The following is a 20,476-nucleotide window of genomic DNA, read 5'->3' as shown; positions in this document are numbered from 1 at the left end:
CAACTTAAGTATGAAATCAGATGCAGAGGAGAGGAAAGTCACTGCTGTTACCAAGTACCATGTTCTACTGTATAAAGCAAAATTTGTAGCAATTAAAAAGGCATAGCTCTTTTATTACAGTTTTCAGTAATTCACACTGAGTAAGCTATTGAATCACTGGTTTGTTGAGACCTAACAATCCAAACACTTACTCATCTGATGGGACTGACTTTGGCAGAGAATCTAGTCTACATTTTTAGAGCAGGACATATGTAGACAAAATAGCAACAATTTGGGGCCATACTAATCATTAGAAAGATAAAAACAAAATCAGAGTGAAGTCAGGGGAATATTGAGAAATACTTAGGGAAGCTTTTAAATGTACTTTATGATTTTAGAACAGGTAAACTATCTGCATAAACTCAACCAAAAAAGTTGGTCAGGGGCAAAAAGAAATGTTAAAGTCATTTATCTTTTTAGGCTTCATATCCTTTAGGTCACCATTTTATTCATCCCATGTCTATCTTATGTTATAGTTTCTTCACTGGGAAATGTTTTTGATAATTAAAATAGAGGGGCACTTGGGTGGTTCAGTCAGTTAAGGGTCTGACTTCAGATTTAGGTTCAGGTCATGATCTCAAGGTTTGTTAGTTTGATCCCCATATCAGCTCTGCGCTGACAGTGCAGAGCCTGCTTGAGATTCTCTCAAGCAAGTTGAGTTTTTTTTATAATTAAATACAATGCTGTTTGTTTCAGTGCAGTGTCACAAATCTCTATCCTTCTGTTAAAAATAGGATGGGATAATTAACCTAGTAGGTTGAGACGAACATCTTCCATAATAAGGAAAATTTCCTTTATTAGCAGTTTGAACTGAAATTCCAAGTCAATCCAATTAAGATGATGTCCTTTAATTATTAGTAGTGACTTTTCCTATGTTGCTACTACTCAAAATTTACTGTTTTTTTTCTCACTTTTCTCCTTGCTTTATTAATTTTTTTCTTGAATTTATCTTAAATGCTCTCTCCCTTTTTTTCCGTATTACAATTGATACAACAGAATAGCCAACTAGTATTTTCAGTTATCCTCAAAGCTAAGCATATTTCTGATGTTGCTTTAAAACATGAAAACACTGGAAAAATTTAAGTTAGCCCTCCCTTTTCCTAAGGATTCAGATGGAATATCATTCCTTCTTCCTATGTAGAGGTTTTACCCTGACTTCTGAAATAAGGCAATGTTGATTGAACTTCAATATTATAAAAAGCACTAATTCAATGGAATCTACTTAAAATTATCTTAAATATGTTCCATTTTTTGACTAGGATATTTAATGGGTATTAATAATGTTTGTACTAAAGCTTTAAATATAATCAACTTATTTTTTGTTAGAAATTTCAAAAAAATCACATTCTCCATGTTGAAAGGGCTCTGTAGATCCAGTCTAAAATGAGATGAAGAGAGGAAGTATTTATTTATTTATTTATTTTGTACTTGATTCTTCTTTACTCCAGATTCAGGCTTATACTCACTCTGATAACCATCTTTCTAATCAACAAACTTCTTCCATTATTAGGCAACTAAAATGAGTATATATATCTTTTTCCACTGTACATATGTTTGTTTGTTTTTTCGTTGTTGAGTGGTTTATTTCATTTCATTTCATTTTATTTTAGGAATAGAATTTAGTGATTCATCAGTTACATATAACACTCAGTGCTCATCCACCAGTGTCCTCCTTAATGCCCATCACCCACTTAGCCCATCCTCCCACCTACCTCCCTTCCAGCAATCCCATTTGTTCTCTGTATTTAAGAGTCTCTCACGGTTTGTCTCCCTCTGTTTTTATTCTTCTCACTTCCCTTCCCTTATGTTCATCTGTTTCTTAAATTCCACATATGAATGAAATCATATTTGTTTTTTTCTCTGAATTATTTCATTTAGCATAATACACTCTAGTTCCATCCATGTTGTTGCAAATAGCAAGATTTCATTCTTTTTGATTACTGAGTAATATTCAATTGTATATATGTAGCACATCTTCTTTATCCATCAGTTGCTGGATGGTCTTTTTCCGTACTTTGTCTATTGTCAATAGTGCTATAAGCTTAGGGGTGCATATGACCTTTTGAATCAGCATTTTTGTATCCTTTGGATAAACACCTAGTAGTGCAATTACTGGATCATAGAGTAGTTCTATTTTTAATTTTTTGAGAAACCTCCACACTGTTTTCCAGAGTGGCTGCACCAGTTCTCATTCCCACCAGCAGTGCAAAAGGGGTCCCCTTTCTCCATATCCTCACCAATATCTGTTGTTGGCTGAGTTAATTTTAGCCATTCTGCAAGGTGTGAAATGGTATCTCCTTGGGATTTTGATTTATATTTCTCTGATGATGAGTGATGTTGAGCATCTTTTCATATGTCTGTTAGCCATAAGGATGTCTCCTTTGGAAATGTCTATTCATGTCTTTTGTCTATTTCTTCACTGGATTATTTTTTGGGGTTTTTTGGGGGGGATGTTGAATTTGATAAGTTATTTTTTTTTATTTTTTTAAGTTTAATTTTATTTTCTTAATTTACATCCAAGTTAGCATATGGTGCAACAATGATTTCAGGAGTAGATTCCTTAATGCCCCTTACCCATTTAACCCATCCCCCTCCCACAACCCCTCCAGTAACCCTCTGTTTGTTCTCCATATTTAAGAATCTCTTAGGTTTTCCCCCTCCCTGTTTTTATATTATTTTTATATTGTTTTTATATTTTATACTATTTTTCATGTGTCAGTTGGCCATCTGGATGTCTTTGGAGAAGTGTCTATTCATGTCTTTTGCCCATTTCTTCACTGGATGATTTGTTTTTTGGGTGTTGAGTTTGATAGTTCTTTATAGATTTTGGATACTAACCCTTTATCTGATATGTCATTGGCAAATATCTTCTCCGATTCTGTCGGTTGTCTTTTAGTTTTGCTGATTGTTTCCTTTGCTGTGCAGAAGCTTATTATTTTGATGAGGTTCCACTAGTTCATTTTTTATTTTGTTTCCCTTGCCTCTGGAGACATGTTGAGTAAGAAGTTGCTGCTGCCAAGATCAAAGAGGTTTTTGCCTGCTTTCTTAAGGATTTTGATGGCTTCCTGTCTTACATTTAGGTCTTCCATCCATTTTGAGTTTGTTTTTGTGTATGGTGTAAGAAAGTGGTCCAGGTTCATTCTTCTGCATGTCACTGTCCAGTTTTCCCAGCACACCTTGCTGAAGAGACTGTCTTTATTCCTTTGGATATTCTTTCCTGCTTTGTCAACGATTAGTTGGCCATATGTTTGTGGGTCCATTTCTGGGTTCTCTATTCTATTCCGTTGATCTGAGTGTCTGTTCTTGTGCCAGTACCATACCGTCTTGATGATTACAGCTTTATAGTATAGCTTGAAGTCTGGGTTTGTGATGCCTACTGCTTTGGTTTTCTTTTTCAAGATTGCTTTGGCTATTTGGGTTCTTTTCTGGTTCCATACATTTTTAGGATTGCTTGTTCTAGCTCTGTGAAAAATGCTGGTGTTATTTTGATAGGGATTGCATTGAATATGTAGATTACTTTGGGTAGTATCGACATTTTAACAATATTTGTTCTTCGATCCAGGAGCATGGAATCATTTTCCATTTTTTTGTGTCTTCTTCAATTTCTTTCATAAGGTTTCCATAGTTTTCAGTGTATAGATTTTTTACCTCTTTGGTTAGATTTATTCCTCCATGTTTTATGGTTTTTGGTGAAATTGCAGATGGGATTTATTTCTTGATTTCTCTTTCTGATGCTTCATTCTTGGCATAAAGAAATGAAACTGATTTTTGTACTTTAATGTTATATCCTACAACTTTGCTAAATTCATGGATCAGTTGTAGCAGTTTTTTGAGTTTTCCATGGAGGATCCTGTCAGCTGCAAAGAGTGAAAGTTTGACTTCCTCCTTGCTGATTTGGATACCTTTTATTTCTTTGTGTTGTCTGATTGCTGAGGCTAGGACTTCCAACACCATATTGAATAACAATGGTGAGAGTGGACCTCCTTGTCGTGTTCTGATATTAGGGGGAAAGCTCTCACTTTTTTCCCATTGAGAATGATATCAGTGGTCGGTCTATTCTATATAGCCTGTACAATCTTGAGGTATGATCCTTCTATCACAACTTCTTGAGGATTTTTATCAAGAAAGGATGCTTTATTTTGTCAAATGCTTTTTCTCTGTCTATTGAGAGGATCTTGTAGTTCTTAACCTTTCTTTTATTAATGTAATGTATCAATTTGATGGATTTGTGGATATTGAACCAGCACCACATCCCAGAATAAATCCCATGTGTTTGTGGCGAATAATTCTTCCTTCATGTATTGGTGAATCTGGTTGGCTAATATCTTTTTGAGAATTTTTGCATCTGTGTTCATCAGGGAAATTGGTCTATAGTTCTCCTTTTTAGTGGGGTCTTTGTCTGAATCAAGGTAATACTGGCTTCATAGAATAGTTGGGAAGTTTTCCTTCCATTTCTATTTTTTTGGAACAGCTTCAAAAGAACAAGTGTTAACTCTTCTTTAAATGTTTCATAGAATTCCTCTGGAAAGCCATCCAGCCCTGGACTCTGGTTTGTTGGGAGCTTTTTGATTACTGATTCAAGTTCTTTACTGGTTATGAGTCTGTTCAAGTGTTCTATTTCTTCTTATTTCAGTTTTTGGTAGTTTATATGTTTCTAGGAATTGGTCCATTTCTTCCATATTGTCCAATTTTTTGGCATATAATTGCTCATAATATTCTTATTATTGTTTGTTTTTCTGCAGTGTTGGTTGTAATCTCTCCTTTTTAACCATGATTTTATTTATTTGGTCCTTTTTGATCAAGCTGGCTAGGGGTTTATCAGTTTTATTCTTTCAAAGAACCATCTCCTGGTTTCATTGATCTGTTCTGGTTTATTTGTTTTTTAATTTTGATAACACTGATTTCTGCTTTAATCTTTATCATTTCCATTCTTCTGCTATGTTTGGACTTTATTTGCTGTTCTTTTTCTAGATCTTTTAGGGTAAGGTTAGATTGTTTACTTGAGACCTTCCTTTCTTAGGATGGCCTGAATTGCTATATACTTCCTTCTTAAGACCACCTTTGCTGCATCCCAGAGGTTTTGTTCTGTTGTGTTTTCATTTGCATTGGCTTCTGTGTTTTTAATTTCCCCTTTAATTGAGGTCAACCCATTCATTTTTTAGTAGGATGTTCTTGAATCTCCATGTATTCATGGCCTTTCCAAATTTTTTTTCTTGTGGTTGATTTTGAGTTTCATAGTGTTGTGGTCCAAAAATATGCATATGGTCTTGATTTTTTTTTTTTTTTTTTTTTTTTTTTTTTGTACTTGCTGAGGGCTGACTTGTGACCCAGTATGTGAACTCTCCTGGAGAATGTTCCATGTGCAGTCAAGAAGAATGTGTATTCTGCTGCTTTAGGATGAAATGCTCTGAAGATATCCGTTAAGTACATCTGGTTTAGAGTGTCAGTCAATGCCATGGTTTCCTTGTTAATTTTTTGCTTAGGTGGTCTCTCCATTGCTGTAAGTGGGATATTGAAGTCCCCCAGTATTATGACATTATTATCAATGAATTTCTTTGTTTGTGACTGATTTATTTCTATATTTGGCTTCTTGCACATTAGGGGCATGAATATTTATAATTGTTAGATCTTCTTGGTGGATAGACCTCTTAATTATGACATAACATCCTTCTTCATCTCTTGTTATAGTATTTATTTTAAAATCTAGTTTGTCTGATATAGGTATGGCTACTCCAGCTATCTTTTGATGACCATTAGCATGATACATGGTTCTCCATCCCCTTACTTTCAATCTGCAGGTGTCTTCAAGTCTAATGTGAATCTCTTGTAAGCAGCATATAGATAAGTTTTGTTTTCTTATCCATTGTCATACCCTATGACTTTTGACTGGAGCGTTTAGTCCCTTGAAATTAAAGTGAATACTGGGAGATAGGCATTTAGTGCCATTGTGTTGCCTGTAGAGTTGGTGTTTATGGTGATGTTCTCTGATTCTTTCTAGTCGTTGTTGCTTTTGGTCTTCTTGTTTTGTCTTTTCTCCACTCAAACAATCCCCCTTAAAATTTTTTGCAGGACTAGTTTAGTGGTCACGAATGCCTTTAGTTTTGGTTTTTCTGGGAAACTCTTTATCTCTCTATATTTAATGACAGTCTTGATGGATAAAGAATTATTGCCCTGTATATTTTTCCATTTCAGCACATTGAATATATCCTGCCTCTCCTTTCTACCCTGCTAAGCTTCTGTGGATAGATCTGCAAACCTGATCTGTCTTCCCTTATAGGTTAATGACTTTTTTCCTTTGTTGCTTTCATGATTTTTTCTTTGTGAATTTTTTTGAATTTAACTGTGATACGGCTTTGTGATGGCCAGTTTTTGTTAAATCTAATGGTATTTTGTGCTTCTTGGATTTTGATGTCTGTGCCTTTCCCAGATTAGGTAAATTTTCTGCTATAATTTGCTTGCATAAACCTTCTGCCCCTTTTACTCTCTCTTCATCTTCTCAGACTCCTATGGTTCAGATGGTCCTCCTTTCTAATAAGTCACTGGGTTCTTTAAGTCTTGTATTGTCATCTTTGCCTTTGCTTCCCTCCTTTTTTCTGCTTCATTATGTTCCATAGTTTTATCATCTATATCACTGATTCGCTGCTCTGCTTCATCCATCCTTGCCATTGTGGCAATCTTTCAAGATTGCATCTCGGTTATATCATTTTTAATTTTGTCCTGTCTAGATATTACTTCTTTTATCTCTGTAGGGATTCTATCCTTTCTTCAACTGCAGCTAGTATTCTTATTATCGTGGTTCTAAATTTTAGTTCAGACACATTGCTAATATACGTGTTGATTAAGCCCCTGGCTGTTATTTCTTCCTGTTCTTTTTTTGGGGTAAATTGCTTTGTTTTGTCATTTAGGAAGAATAAAAAAATCAATAAAATAAAAATTAAAAATTAGAAATTGAAAACGAGACAAAAAGCAAGTAAAGGAAGCTAGATCCTAAGTGTGTTTTGGTCTGCTTGTTGAAAGAATTGTGATATAATAGAGAAAAAAGAGAAAGAAAAGGGTAGAAACAATTTAAAAATTAATATATATATATATATACACATACGCATACATATATATGTGTATATATATATATACACACACACATACATATGTATATATATACACATACATATATATAAATTAAATAGTATAAAATAAAATAGAATACAAAATTTAAAAAATAGATAAAAATTATCTGTGTCCAAGAAAGAAGAAGAAAAGAAAAAAAATGATTTCAGCAAAAACAAAAGCAAAGAAAATGAACAAATAAATGAACCAACAAACAGAATGAAACCCAAATGAGGTTACTTCCAGTTTCCTCTAGAATTGAAACTATGATGCCCTCTATAGTCCATACACTAAGCTGGTATAATGACTTGTGCTGGTCTTCTAAGGGATGTGCTTGGAAGGCACAGTTGGGCGGGACTTGGTGTAATGGCTCTGTTCTTCACTAAGTAATGCTGCTTAGCTTACTGGGTGGATCAGTGTGGTGCACATGCACATGCCCCAGAGAGGTGGAAATGGCCTCATGCAGCTTCCTAGTCTCTGACACAGGAATCTGCACTCTCACTGAGTTGCGATCAAGCACGCCTCCTTAGTCTCAGGCCTCCGTCCACTCCCCACCTCTACCCTGACCATATCCAAGCTGTCCACCTGCCAGGCAGCACCTCCCTCCAGAGTTTTATATCAAGTGGGGTTGTGTTTCAAAACCCCAAACTCAGAGACCCTTGGAACTTGGATTTGGGCCAACTCTCTAAGGAACTGTCTCACTGCACAATGGCTGGGTACTGGCTTGTCCCAGAAAATGTTTGTATGACTGCATAGCAGCAGAGATTGAGATTATGGCAAATCACAACACATAGCCAGTGCCAGTTTTGCCACACTCTGGCTTGTCTGTCTCAATATCAGCAAACATGGCTGGTCTCTGTGCTCCGTTGGGACCTTTGCCTGTGGGAAGGCTATATGACTTCTATCAAATGCACTCCAAGCAGGAAAACTGCTTCTTCCCATGTGGTACATGGATCCCTCAGACCCCTCTGCTTGCCTCTGGGGATTCGACCTACTTCCTCACCAGAGCACAACCAGGCAGTGAGCCTGGAATTTCAGACTCTGTGCTCCACTGTTTATAGAAACCTGGTAATATTGAAAGCCTCTCCTTTATTCCCCTCAACGGTTTTGGGGAATGGATTTCTTGTTCATTGCCCTGCAAGTGTTTTCACTCTTTTTCTCTCTTTCTCTCCAACTACTTTCAGGGGAGTGCTTTTCTTGTACAATCCTAATGCACTGCATTCTCCCCCTTTGTCTTTCTCTGTCCTCTCTGTGCAGAAACACCTCCCTACCTTCTGTGGCTTTCCTTTCCCACAGTTCACCTCTCCACACCATGTACTTGGTGAATTCTGTGGCTCAAGTTATGCAGACAGATTGTCGTGCTAATCCACAGATGAATTTCCTAGGTGTTCAAAATGGTTTGGTACTGACCTAGCTGTGTTTCAGGGATAAGATAAGCTCAGGGTCTCCATGCTGCTCTGCCATCTTAACTCCTCTCCAGGAGAGGAAGTATTAAGGCATAGTTTTATAGTAATACAGTATAATTTCATAACAAATGGCATAAATATATATAATTTGTATATATTCTCTCTACAGAGGACAATGTCATGAATTAGGTACTCTGTGTGTCAATAGGAATGTGTTGGGAATATGTGTCTGATAGAGATGAAATTGTAGAATTGAAATTGAATTCACCTTACTTTGAGTAAATGTTTCAATATTGCTTGAGTAATTATTTAATGCTATTTTAAGGTGAATACTTATTTTCATGGATTTTAAATGAATTGTTCCTATATATTTTTTTAAATCATTATTTTAATTTTCTTTGAGGATTAGACATTTTCTATTGTTTTCACAAAGTGTATATCATTAAACTGTAAGTATGTATCTTGATGCAACATTAAGTTAGTGAAATCAAGTGTTTATGATAATATAACACAAATTCCCCACTGGTAAAAAACCAAATTACATATGATAGTCAAAAGGTCTAATATTCTTCACATGGAAGTATTTTCCTGTCTTTACTTCATACTGTCTCCAGTTGCTGACCTTCTACTCTGCAGTTGTCCTCTCCTACATTTTCTTATATCCTTGTAGTTAGGTAAATAGCTATCCTTGATTTAAGTAAGATTTCAATGTGTTTCCTCTTTTGATTGTTCATTATAGTATTCAAGAAAACACTCCATACCTAGTATCTTGAAGGATGGAATTGATATGTGCTGAGGACTCTCATCATGAGCTTTTAATGAGCTCAGGTGACACTGCAGCACACTTTAGTTTGTGCCTGGTCTTTTTGTTAACAATTGTATGCAAATCAAGAGCTTTGTTTCTTCTACTTTATTAGTGTCAATAAATCCTCCTATGGCTGTCTCATATATATTTTTAAATGCTATTAATTTTTATAACATTATTGAGATGTAGCTGACATACTGTACAGTATATTTAAAGTATAAAATTCCGCGGTTTTTAATATAGTCAAAAAGTTGTATAACTATTAATTTTAGAACATTGTTATCACCCACCCCCACCCCCCGACCTCCAAAAAACACATACCCACTAGCTGTCTCTCCCTAGCCCTAAGCAACCACCACTACTACTTTCCTGTCACTATAGATTTGTCTATTCTGGCCATCTCTATAAATGAAATCATATATGTGGTCTTTATAATTGGCCCTTCTAAATTAACGTAATTTTTTTCTGTCTTTTTGGTTATAGCTACCTTTGTGGATGTGAAGAAATAACTCATGGTGGGTTTAATTTGCATTTCCCTGAAGCTAATGATGTTGAACATCTTTTTATGTATTGGCCATTTGTATATCTTTGAAGAAAAGTCTCCTGAGATACTTAGCCCATTTTAAATTAGATTTTCAGTGTTTCTTATTGAGTTGCAAGAGTTCTGTTTTTTAAATAGAAGTCTGCTACAAGATACAGGATTAACAAAAGTTTTCTCCCATTGTGTAGTTTCTTTCCTTAATGGCATTCTTTGAAGCATGTTTCTGATTTTGATGTCCATTTATCTATTTTTGCTTCTGTTGCTTGTGTTTGCAATGTCCTATTAAAAAACAACTAAGATTGATACACAAGTTTTCTAATTTTTGCATATGGTATGAGGTAGGAACCCACTTTCATTATCTTGCATATGGGTATCCAGTTGTCACAGCACCATTTCTTGAAAAGATTCTTTTTGAAGTATGTTAGCAAAAGTTGAATACTCAGCTGATCACAAATGTGAGATTTTATGTATAGACTCACAGTTCTAGTCCATTGATCTTTTATGTCCACTACCACACTGTCTGGATTAACGTAGCTTTTCAGTAAAACTTGAAATTGGGAAGTAGGAGTCCTCCAACTTTGTTCTTTTCCTTCAAGATTGTTTTGGCTTTTCTGGGTTCCTTGAATGTGCATATGATTTTTAGGATCACCTTGTCAATTTTTGCAAGGAAACTAACATTTTGATAAGGATTTGTTAAATCCGTAGTTCAATTTGAGAAGTATTGCCATCTTACCAAAATTGTCTTCAGATTCATGAATGTGAATATCTTTCTATTTGTTTAGGTCCATAATTTCATTAAATCTCTGTAGTAAAACAAAACTTCTTGATACAAGATAATTCATTGAATTTCAACACCATTATTACAATCTAGTTCTTATCATTAACAAACATTCCATAGTATTGTAAGGTCTTCTGGTGTCACAATACACAACTAAACAATTGTTTGTTAGTATGTATCCCTATTTCCAAAGAAATATGAATTGTTTCTTGAGATTAAGTACTAAATACTACAGAATTTATATTCATTATTTAAAAAGATACAATCAAGTAGAAGAGAAAATAGATCTAATATCCAGAGATATATTAGATGTAATCTCTATCTTAAATAATAGTTTAGGGAATTATAATATGAGTTCCATTATATTTGAGCAACAGTCCAGACTGGGTTTCCATACATTTCAAGGTTGATTGTATCAATTTGCATTTTGTTTAATATCTTTTTAAACTTTATTGTACTAGATTTTTCTAAAAACAGCATTTCTGTATTTTAATATTTTTATCTATGTAAGATAAATATCTTTTTGGTTTTTTGTATATCCTATGATTTTTTTTTTAATTTGTGTTAATGAATTTTATTTTAGCTTTTTTATATTAAAAATCATTGTCACAATGACAGGGCACCTGCCTGACATAATGCCTCTGTGATATAGCAAAATTCTACCTACAAAAATGTCTGGAAATACTATGCTACTGATAGTATACATGGTAATTAGTTGATAACAAATTCATAAGATATGATATAAAAAGCATTCTTAAAAGATTAAAGAATCTGAACTCTTTATCTCAGTTTTGGAAATACAAGATCTTTGGACATTAGCAAATAGTGTCCTGTTTTTGTTTCTGTTTTTCCCCTTGAAAAACTATTTGTAGTTATACGAACACATTCTTTGGTGTATTTGTAATTGTCCCTGGTTTCAAGTACATTGACTCTGAAGCCAGAAGCCAACCTTTAAGAGTATCATTGACCCTGGGAATACAATTCATTCCTACTCATCAGTTAAAAGAAGCTTGAGTTCCTGAAATTACTTTATCATCTTACTCTGATATATCCTGATTTTTCTCCCTGTTTTCCAAACACCAATATTCATAAGTTGTACTTAGCATATATTTATATTCTAGGGCCACCGTAAGAAAATATGCCATGCTGGACAGCTTAAAACAGAAATTGACTTTCTCATAGCTGAATACTAGAAGTTCAAGGTCAAGGTATTAACAAGGGCAGATACTTGTAGGGTTTCTTTGGCTCAAAAACTACAGCTTTCTCACTGAATCCTAACATGGATTTTTCTCTGTGCACATACTTCCCTGGTGTATCTCTTCTTGTAAAAAACACCAGTCATAATGACCTATGACCTCACTTAATCTTCATATTGCGTTGAAAGCACGATCTCCAAGTGCACTCACCTTTGGGGTTTGGGCTTCAACATAAATTTGGGGGAACATGATTCACTCCACAACACATGATATATTAGGAATCAAAAGTTTTGTCACTGTCCAGATAATTTTCTCCCCTTATCTGACAAAAGCTTTCAAATTTTGGTTTAGGAACCACCTTCTCTCTCTGTCTCTGTCACTCTCTGTCACTCTCTGTCACTCTCTGTCACTCTCTGTCACTCTCTGTCACTCTCTGTCACTCTCTGTCACTCTCTGTCACTCTCTGTCACTCTCTGTCTCTCTGTCTGTCACTGTCACTCTGTCTGTCACTCTGTCTGTCACTCTGTCTGTCACTCTGTCTGTCACTCTGTCTGTCACTCTGTCTGTCACTCTGTCTGTCACTCTGTCTGTCTGTCACTCTGTCTGTCTGTCACTCTCTCTCTCAACTCCTGCATTATAGATCTGAAGGATCTTAATCTGGTCTCATAAGATGGGAACAGGACACATTCAAACCATTTCTCTCTCTAGCTGAAGTGATTGCTTTAGAGGCAGATTAGTGACCCAAGTCAGACAAATATCTGGGGATATGGCTAGAATAACAGGAAAGAGGAGTTCTTGTCTTTCTACTTTACTAGGCTTATGATTTATAAGCCTGGAGCCGTTCTTAACTGTGCTGCCCTTGTGTGGAATGATCCTGCCTAGAATAAAGCCAACAAGGAAAATAGCAGTGTTCTCATATAAGAAAACTCCTGATGATAGTATCTGAGCATCTGGATCCAGCCAAACTGAAATCTCAACTATTCCTGGACTTCTCAGCTGCCTGAGTCAACCAATTACATTTTGCATTAGCCAGTTTAAATTTGATTCCTACTGTTGTGACCAAAGTAATCCTGGAAGAGCATTTTAGCTCCTTAAAACTATAAAAGGTGAATTCTAGAGACAGAAGTAGAAATTCAAAAGGCTTAGAACTAGTGTTCATGAATACTAACTAGGCATGAGGATTAGATGGAATACCTATAGCTATAGGGAAAAACTAATTGTTGTCTTATTTAAAGGAAATATATATTTAAATACATAAAGTTACTACATCTTTGCCAAGAACCAAGTGGATTACATTAGTCTTTGGAGAAATATTCACTCCCTATAATTCAAGCATAACCCCAAGTACAATAAGTATCTTGTATGAGAACTCATCTTTAAGAGTTCTTCTGTCAAATTTGATTCCACTCCAAAATGATTAGTATTAGAACCAATAAGAGGAGATGAACACAAGTTTGGGAGACAAGAAATCTGTGCCTGATAAGCGGTGAATTACTTAAGCATAGTTTTCCCATGAAAAATGATTATGGAAAGAAATTGTAGGGAAGCGTAAAAAGATGACAATGGAGCTCCTCAGAGTTGGAGGCTTCAACAAAATTGGGGTACAGTGTTCTTGGTGTTGAAAAGCTTAAGACAATAGGATTTCCTAATCAGAAATTAGACAGTTTCAGATTTCAGAGTTTAGTAGTCCATGGCAATGATAGTTCAGGGAATGGGATAGTAAATTGTTGAAGTACATCATGGGTAAAAAATGGAATCTCTCAGTTCTTTGGAACATTGCTTGAAAATACTGCACTAAGTTGTTTTTTGGAATGTCTAGGACTACAGCGCTTTAAGTGAAAGCCTTGCAATATGTCTTTTTACATTCTGAAAACCAAAAATAATTTACCAGTGAGTTTTGAAGTTGACTCTTCCACATAGATAATGTACATATGTCTTGGAGTTTCCTGTGCTGTTTTCATACAAAAAAAGAGCAGTATTAATTACACCAGGAAAAAAAATTCTGAAGTACTCTTGAATCTTATCATAAATTTTTTTGAGACTTATTTACTAGTTCTTGAGGGACAATTTCATCTTGACCACTAATAATTTCTCAACTCAAATATTTGAATGATAGAAACTATTCTAGCCAAGGCAAGAGTAGAAGAATCAGAAGTCCATTCTCATTAAGCTTTCCCACTACACCTGATATTAAATCTAGCTTTCCTCAAGACCACATCTGACATCAAATGACCATGGTATTAGCCTTAACTTTACCTTTCAGACCATCTCTAACGTGTGTCCCTTTCTGAATGGACATGCACAGAACAGAACCGGATTCTCAAATTAATGGACTTAAGTTTTCTGTCTTGTTCTGTTCTAGCTTTTTAATAGTACTTTTCTAACATCTACAGCATAATTTCCTTAATTTTTCCCCCTGAGGCACTCTTTAAAAAATGATCTCAGGTTAGAAATATACTTCAAGGAATATTTTCACATTAGAGAAAGTTATTTAAAACCTGTATTTAGTCCCACTTAAACTGTTACTGATATCTTTAAAGGGCATATCAAACTATTCAGAGAATTTATTAGTACTTATGTTGATACCTTTGAGATAGATAAACAAGGCAGCATACGCAGGATTATGAAGTATAAGCTTTTGATTCAGAGAGTAAACCAAACAATAAGCATTTATTAAAGTTATCTTTGCCTGATAATCTGCTACCTCCATGTTTTTATATTCAAAACTGTAAAAGATACATCAAGTCTTTAGGATTCTGTGTTTAATTTCTAACTGGTTTTATTTAATATTTACCCCAAATTTAATCAACTGTTTAGTATTATTCTGAGTCTTGTTCTCAGTGCAGATTTTCCTGATTTTCTCAATAAAATCTTTTTTACAGTTAAATCAAACTTAGAAATTTCCTTATCTCTGCTTTTTAGCCTTAAATTAGGAGTGATCCTTTCCACAGTTTATATTCATCTTAGCCTTAATCTGACCTGCTATTGATAGTAATTTCACCTTAATTTCTGTTGCAACTCTCAAAATACATTCTTCACAGACATTGCATATCCATATACTTTGAGCCAAGGTTGTACTTTGTACTTTATGTTTGGATCATTTTAGGGCTTGATAATTCTGTTAGATGAGCCACCTCCCTAACATCTAGCTGTGAATTCATCTTTGAGAGGAAATCTTCACACTGAAATTTAAATGATCTGTAGGAAATCTTCTATTTCAAATCTGTGGATTAAAGAGAAACCAAAGTAAAAACAGACCAGTATAGGAAAGAGATGAGGGTCACTTGGGCCAGGTTGTTGTCAGTGCAAATGGGGAAAAAAATGAAAGCCTCTAAGATACACATTAGAGGTTGATAGTATAGAATAAGTAGGATAGATACAGCAGGGAAGGTAAGAAACATTGATGTTGACTCCACATTTTTAATCTGACTCATTTTATGGGGGATAATCTGATTTGTTGAGGTATGGAAAAGCTTGGCAGATACATAGATTTATGTTATAGGAAAAAAAAATTACAGATTTATTTTGACTAAGATGAATTTTAGTCATCCTGATAGAGTAGAAAGTAAGATTCAATGATAGGGGCAATGGAAGTCAGGATTGGAGGTATAAACTAGACAATCTGTAGATAGTTTCAAAGCCTTGAGAGGAAATATTTGCTTCGAAAAATAGTGTAAAGAGATGGTGTCCAACTCCTAGCTTTATTAGTCCCTAAAATTTGGGGTAGGCCACTGAGAAGAATCTAGCAAAGGGAGCTGAAAAACGATGGGAGGGATAAGGAAATCCATGAATCGGGCAATGTTGGGCAAATGGTAGTTCTTGGTAGGAGTTATTAACTTTCATAAGGGCTGACTGGTAAAGTTTATAGTTCTTTATTCAAACTTTAGGATCTAGTATAACTTTACACTCACTGGCACTCATTAACCAAAAGGTTGGTGAAGGGAATAATTTGTGAAGATATCCATCCAACATATGCACGGTGCGTTCTTTTTCAGTACCCCAACACTGGTTTTAATCAGACCATCAGAAGGTAAAATGGAAATTATGACTCCCATAACAGTGAATCTTGCTAAATTTCATTTTGGTATTATGACATTTGGCCTGCTTTAGGAAATATTCAGAGAGAGAGAGAGAGAGAGAGAGAGCGAGAGCTCAATAAAATGTCATAAATGTTACCCAGTTATTAACTGATGTGGACCAATTATTTGATGTTTAAATAAAATACACTAGACTCTATATTCTACATTCTGTGAACTTAATAAATTTTCTAAAAATTCCAACAAGTCCTCAATGACTTAAATTTTATAGTCCAGCTCCAAGATCTTTTTCCTATTTGCTTGCATTTCACATTCCTTAGAGTTTTACTAAAATAGGGAACACTAGAATTCAATTTTCTCCTTGTTTTCAGTTTTTTCATTCCTAAAGCACTCACATAATGCATTTATACATGTAAAATAGTTTCTGGTAAAACTGGAATGTCCTTGTATAACATTGTAAAAACATCATGTATTGTATATTGTCATTCTGTTTAAGTCTGCTCAGCTTCTCTCTTGGGTGCTTCTTGGACACTTCTCTCTCTAAAAGCCATAATTCTTAAAGAATTCTGAGCCAGTAAAACCTATGGGTCTTGGAAGTTACTGTCTTCTTTTTTCAGAATGTAATCTCTCCAGATAGATGCATGGTTCAACTTCCTTTCACAGAGGGCTCTGCTAAAAGAACATGTTCCTGACCACCCCATATGAATTAGCTTCCTTATCTTACCTGATTTCTTTTTATTTGTAGTGTTTATCCCCACTTGATATATGTGTCTCTTTTCCTGCTCCTATCCTCTCTCAAGAACAAGGCTCAGAGTAGAAACTTAATTTGTTCCATTCACTAATAAATTCCTAATACCCAGGGTATTACCTAATCTATGGTAGGTACTAAGTAATAGGGGTGATGGAATGAATGAGAGAATGAATAAACATGTCTGAATTTGTGTCTTCATTAGGTGGGGATAATACCTGCTTACTTAAAGCATATGAATATTTTCAGTGAAATGATGTAAATGATGTTATATTTCAGTAACTATAAAGTTTGATATAGAGATCCATATCTAGTATCTTAATATTGCATACATATAGCCAAAAATATATTTGATGCTATTCACTTGATATAAAAATAATTTAATACAACATAACAGATCCATAAAGCCTGTGTATCCTAGCCTCACTAAAGTTGCTTTGGGGGTGTGTAGTCAGGATCTCGGTTTCACTTTTATTATTATTTGTTTTAACATTTGTGTGGAATATATCCCTTTTTTTTTTTTTTTTTTTTTTTTGCTTGAGTTCTGATATATTTTTGGTGAATGTTTTAAGTGGGCATTTGTGTTTGAAAATCCTTATAAAAATAATAGGCCTTCCATTGTGCAATTTATTTTCTTTAGAACAAAGGTGAGAAATAGGTCTGATTTATAGTAAAAGTATAGTAAGTTAGTCATAAAATAATTGAATCAATCATGATCACCCCGCTGATTCTGCAATACTAAGATGGGTGTACAAGTAAGAGTTACTAATAAATTAACTTTTGAGATGTAAAGACTATTTTATACTATGTTACTTTACACGTCCTAAATACTAGGAAAGGTTAGGTTTAAAAGGTATTTTAAACTCGAGGTCTTTGTATTTGATTTGCATCTCCATTGGCTTGTTGTTTAGAGAGCTTTGATATACTGTGATCTATAACAACATAAATAACGAAGATAAATTTATTGAATTCATTCTTTAGGGTAATGTGTTTACTTATGTCAATGAGAGATGTGGTGGTGGGACGGAGAATCTCAGTTGCTTATCCTTGTCTGTTCCTGTTGGAAGGTCAGGTATAAAGATAGATTGCTGCATTATTTGCCTATAAGCCACATCACTCATCTTGACCAACCATCCTGCCAACCCTGTTTCCACATTGGAGACTTGGACGGAGGTGAGGGAATGCATCACAGGTTGTTCTTTTTTCAATACTTTGTGGAAAAGCAACTATAACTTAGGCTCGAGTTGGAGGATTAGATCTTCATATTAAAAAAACACTTAACTAAAAATCCAGAGATAAACCTAGAATTGAGGTAGACTTCAGTTTTTGAATTCTGCTCTCTGGCTATACAAACATCATATTTATCTTTGGAATGTATCAAATTTTCTGTTAGAGTTTTATGTTTTAGACATAATGTCAGGTTTTTCAACTTTTTATAAGTGGTTTTCAACACTGATGTTTAAATTGGTTCATCTTAATTATAGGAAATTTGGTATACTAATTTTTTCATTAAACACTTAGACAAAAATCTCCAAATGTCTGTGGTACATTCTCAGTAATGTTGGTGTGATACAAATATTTCTTTCAACTTTTTTGCCATGCTGGATCATAATTCTCCCATAAGGATGGTTTTTGCCCTGGGTGGAATTATTAAAGACCAGCAGTGTGCTTAGACTCATGCATGATATCATGCAAAACAAAACTATTACAACATATCATCTAAGCCATATATTGTGACTTAATTTGGCTTTATCTTAAAACCTAATACTGTAATTCTGAAAAGGAAGACCACTCTTTTTGAGAGTTGTTGTTAATTAACATGTTGAATATTTGTAGCTTACAAACCATTTGCGTGAGTGTGTATGGGTGTGTATAAAATCTCATTTGTTCATCATGAGAAACTGTGAAGAAGGTATTATTTGGATATTATGAGTAAATTAAGATTTAGATGTTCTAAGTCATTAGTAAGTCTTAGATTTTGGTATATTTAACAATTGAACTGTAATTCATACATAATCAACAGATACGTTTGTTGACACTAATAGATAATTAGTTCTTTAATAGTAGTTGTATTGCTCTTTTACATATTTTACATATTTTAAGCAAGTATACATTGACTATTTCATAGTAAATAGGGATACTTTAATAGTATTTAGTATAATAATCTGTGAAATATTTACCACTCTTTATAGGTATCTTGCAATATTGTGTAATACATAGGAGGCAATCATAAATAAGATAAAGTAAGCCATGTAAGTTAAATTATCTGGTGAGTGATTATTCATGACATAGACTGTTACTCAGAAAGACATTTGTTTTACCCTTTTATATATAATTACAATGTAATAGAATATAAGCCTTTTTGTGAAGACCACTTAGCACCCATTTGAACAGTTTCTATTTATCAATGCTCTGGCTTTTCCCCACATAATAATTTGAAAGCCGCATTTATCCAGATTGTGTGTGTGTGTGTGTGTGTGTTTGTGCGCGCTTTCATCTGAATTGTTTGATATATTCATTAACCTTTGATAGGTACTATGAGGATGCAGATGTGTAATATGAGCAGATTTATAATCTAAATGGACAGCTGGTACACATAAACATGTTAAATAATAAAGAGAAGAGGTGAGTTATCAGGATGTTCAGGACTCAGATAATAGGCAAACTGCGTGGCTGATTCCTATCTCTTAGACAACCTAAACAATTCCTCAAGGCATGATACTGAAGGGGAGTGGGAATGTATGGGTAAGTTGTGTAGGATGCCTTAATAGGTTGGTGGGACATGAAATAGAGGAGTAGCAGTGGGAAGACCATAAATGTTCATTTTTTTAGGCTCTTGGCTTGGGGGATTTGGGAGGGCTGGCTAGATATATTTTGGGAAAGCAGGATGGTGTGCCAGCAGGTTAAGCTCAGTATTTTGATTATCTGCTAGCAGACAAGGTATGAAAGTTCAGACACATGAAAGAAATCTGATAGTAATAAAGATGATGTGCTCTGTGTGTGTGTATGCATATGTATATATATACATATATATACATATGCATACATACACAGCATATCTTCTTTATGTATATATGTATATACATATACATATGCATACATACACAGCATATCTTCTTTATGTATATACATATATATGTATATATGCATACACACACAATGGGATATTACTCAGCCACAAAAAAGAATGAAATCTTGCCATTTGCAATGATGTGGATGGAGTTAGAGAGTATTAAGTGAAGTGAAACAAATCAGAGAAAGACCAATCCAACATGATTTATTTCACTCGTATGTGGAATTTAAGAAACTAAACAAATGAACACATGGCAGGGGACAGGGGGATGAGAGGCAAACCAAAAACCACACTCTTAATTGCAGATAACAAACTGAGGGTTGCTGGAGGGGAGGTGGGCAGGAAGATGTGTTAAATGCGTGATGGGCATTAAGGAGGACACTTGTGATGAGCACTGGGTGTTGTATAAGTGATGAATCACTGAATTCTACATCTGAAGCCAATATTATACTATATGTTAACTAACTGGAATTCAAATAAAAACCTGGAGGAAAAAAAAATCTGATAGTTATGTGTAAGAACCTAGTTATAGGTGTTAAAGCTTGGGGTTCTGGAGTCATACAGGCTGTGCTCCCAATCTGCTTTCACCACATTTTCCAATAAAATGAACTTGAGCAAGTTACTTAACCTCCCCAGTCTGTTTTCTCTTCTCTAAAATGGTGATACTACCTCCTACCGAGGGTTGTGGTGGGATTAAATAAGAAAATCTATGTAACGAGTTCAGTAGAAACTCAATAAAAAAATTATTT

At 34.6% G+C, this 20,476-nt stretch overlaps 1 protein-coding gene across 1 annotated transcript in view; it reads left to right on the top strand.

Annotated features, from left to right (window-relative positions):
* The window catches only part of GPC5 (glypican 5), a 1,417,426-nt gene that overhangs the window by 753,386 nt on the left and 643,564 nt on the right, over window positions 1–20,476 (top strand). The window lies entirely within an intron of this gene.

This window comes from Panthera onca, chromosome A1 (genome assembly GCF_046562875.1).
Source record: "Panthera onca isolate mPanOnc1 chromosome A1, mPanOnc1 haplotype 2, whole genome shotgun sequence".
Classification (NCBI taxonomy): domain Eukaryota; kingdom Metazoa; phylum Chordata; class Mammalia; order Carnivora; family Felidae; genus Panthera; species Panthera onca.
This window is presented reverse-complemented; position numbering and strand designations above follow the sequence as displayed.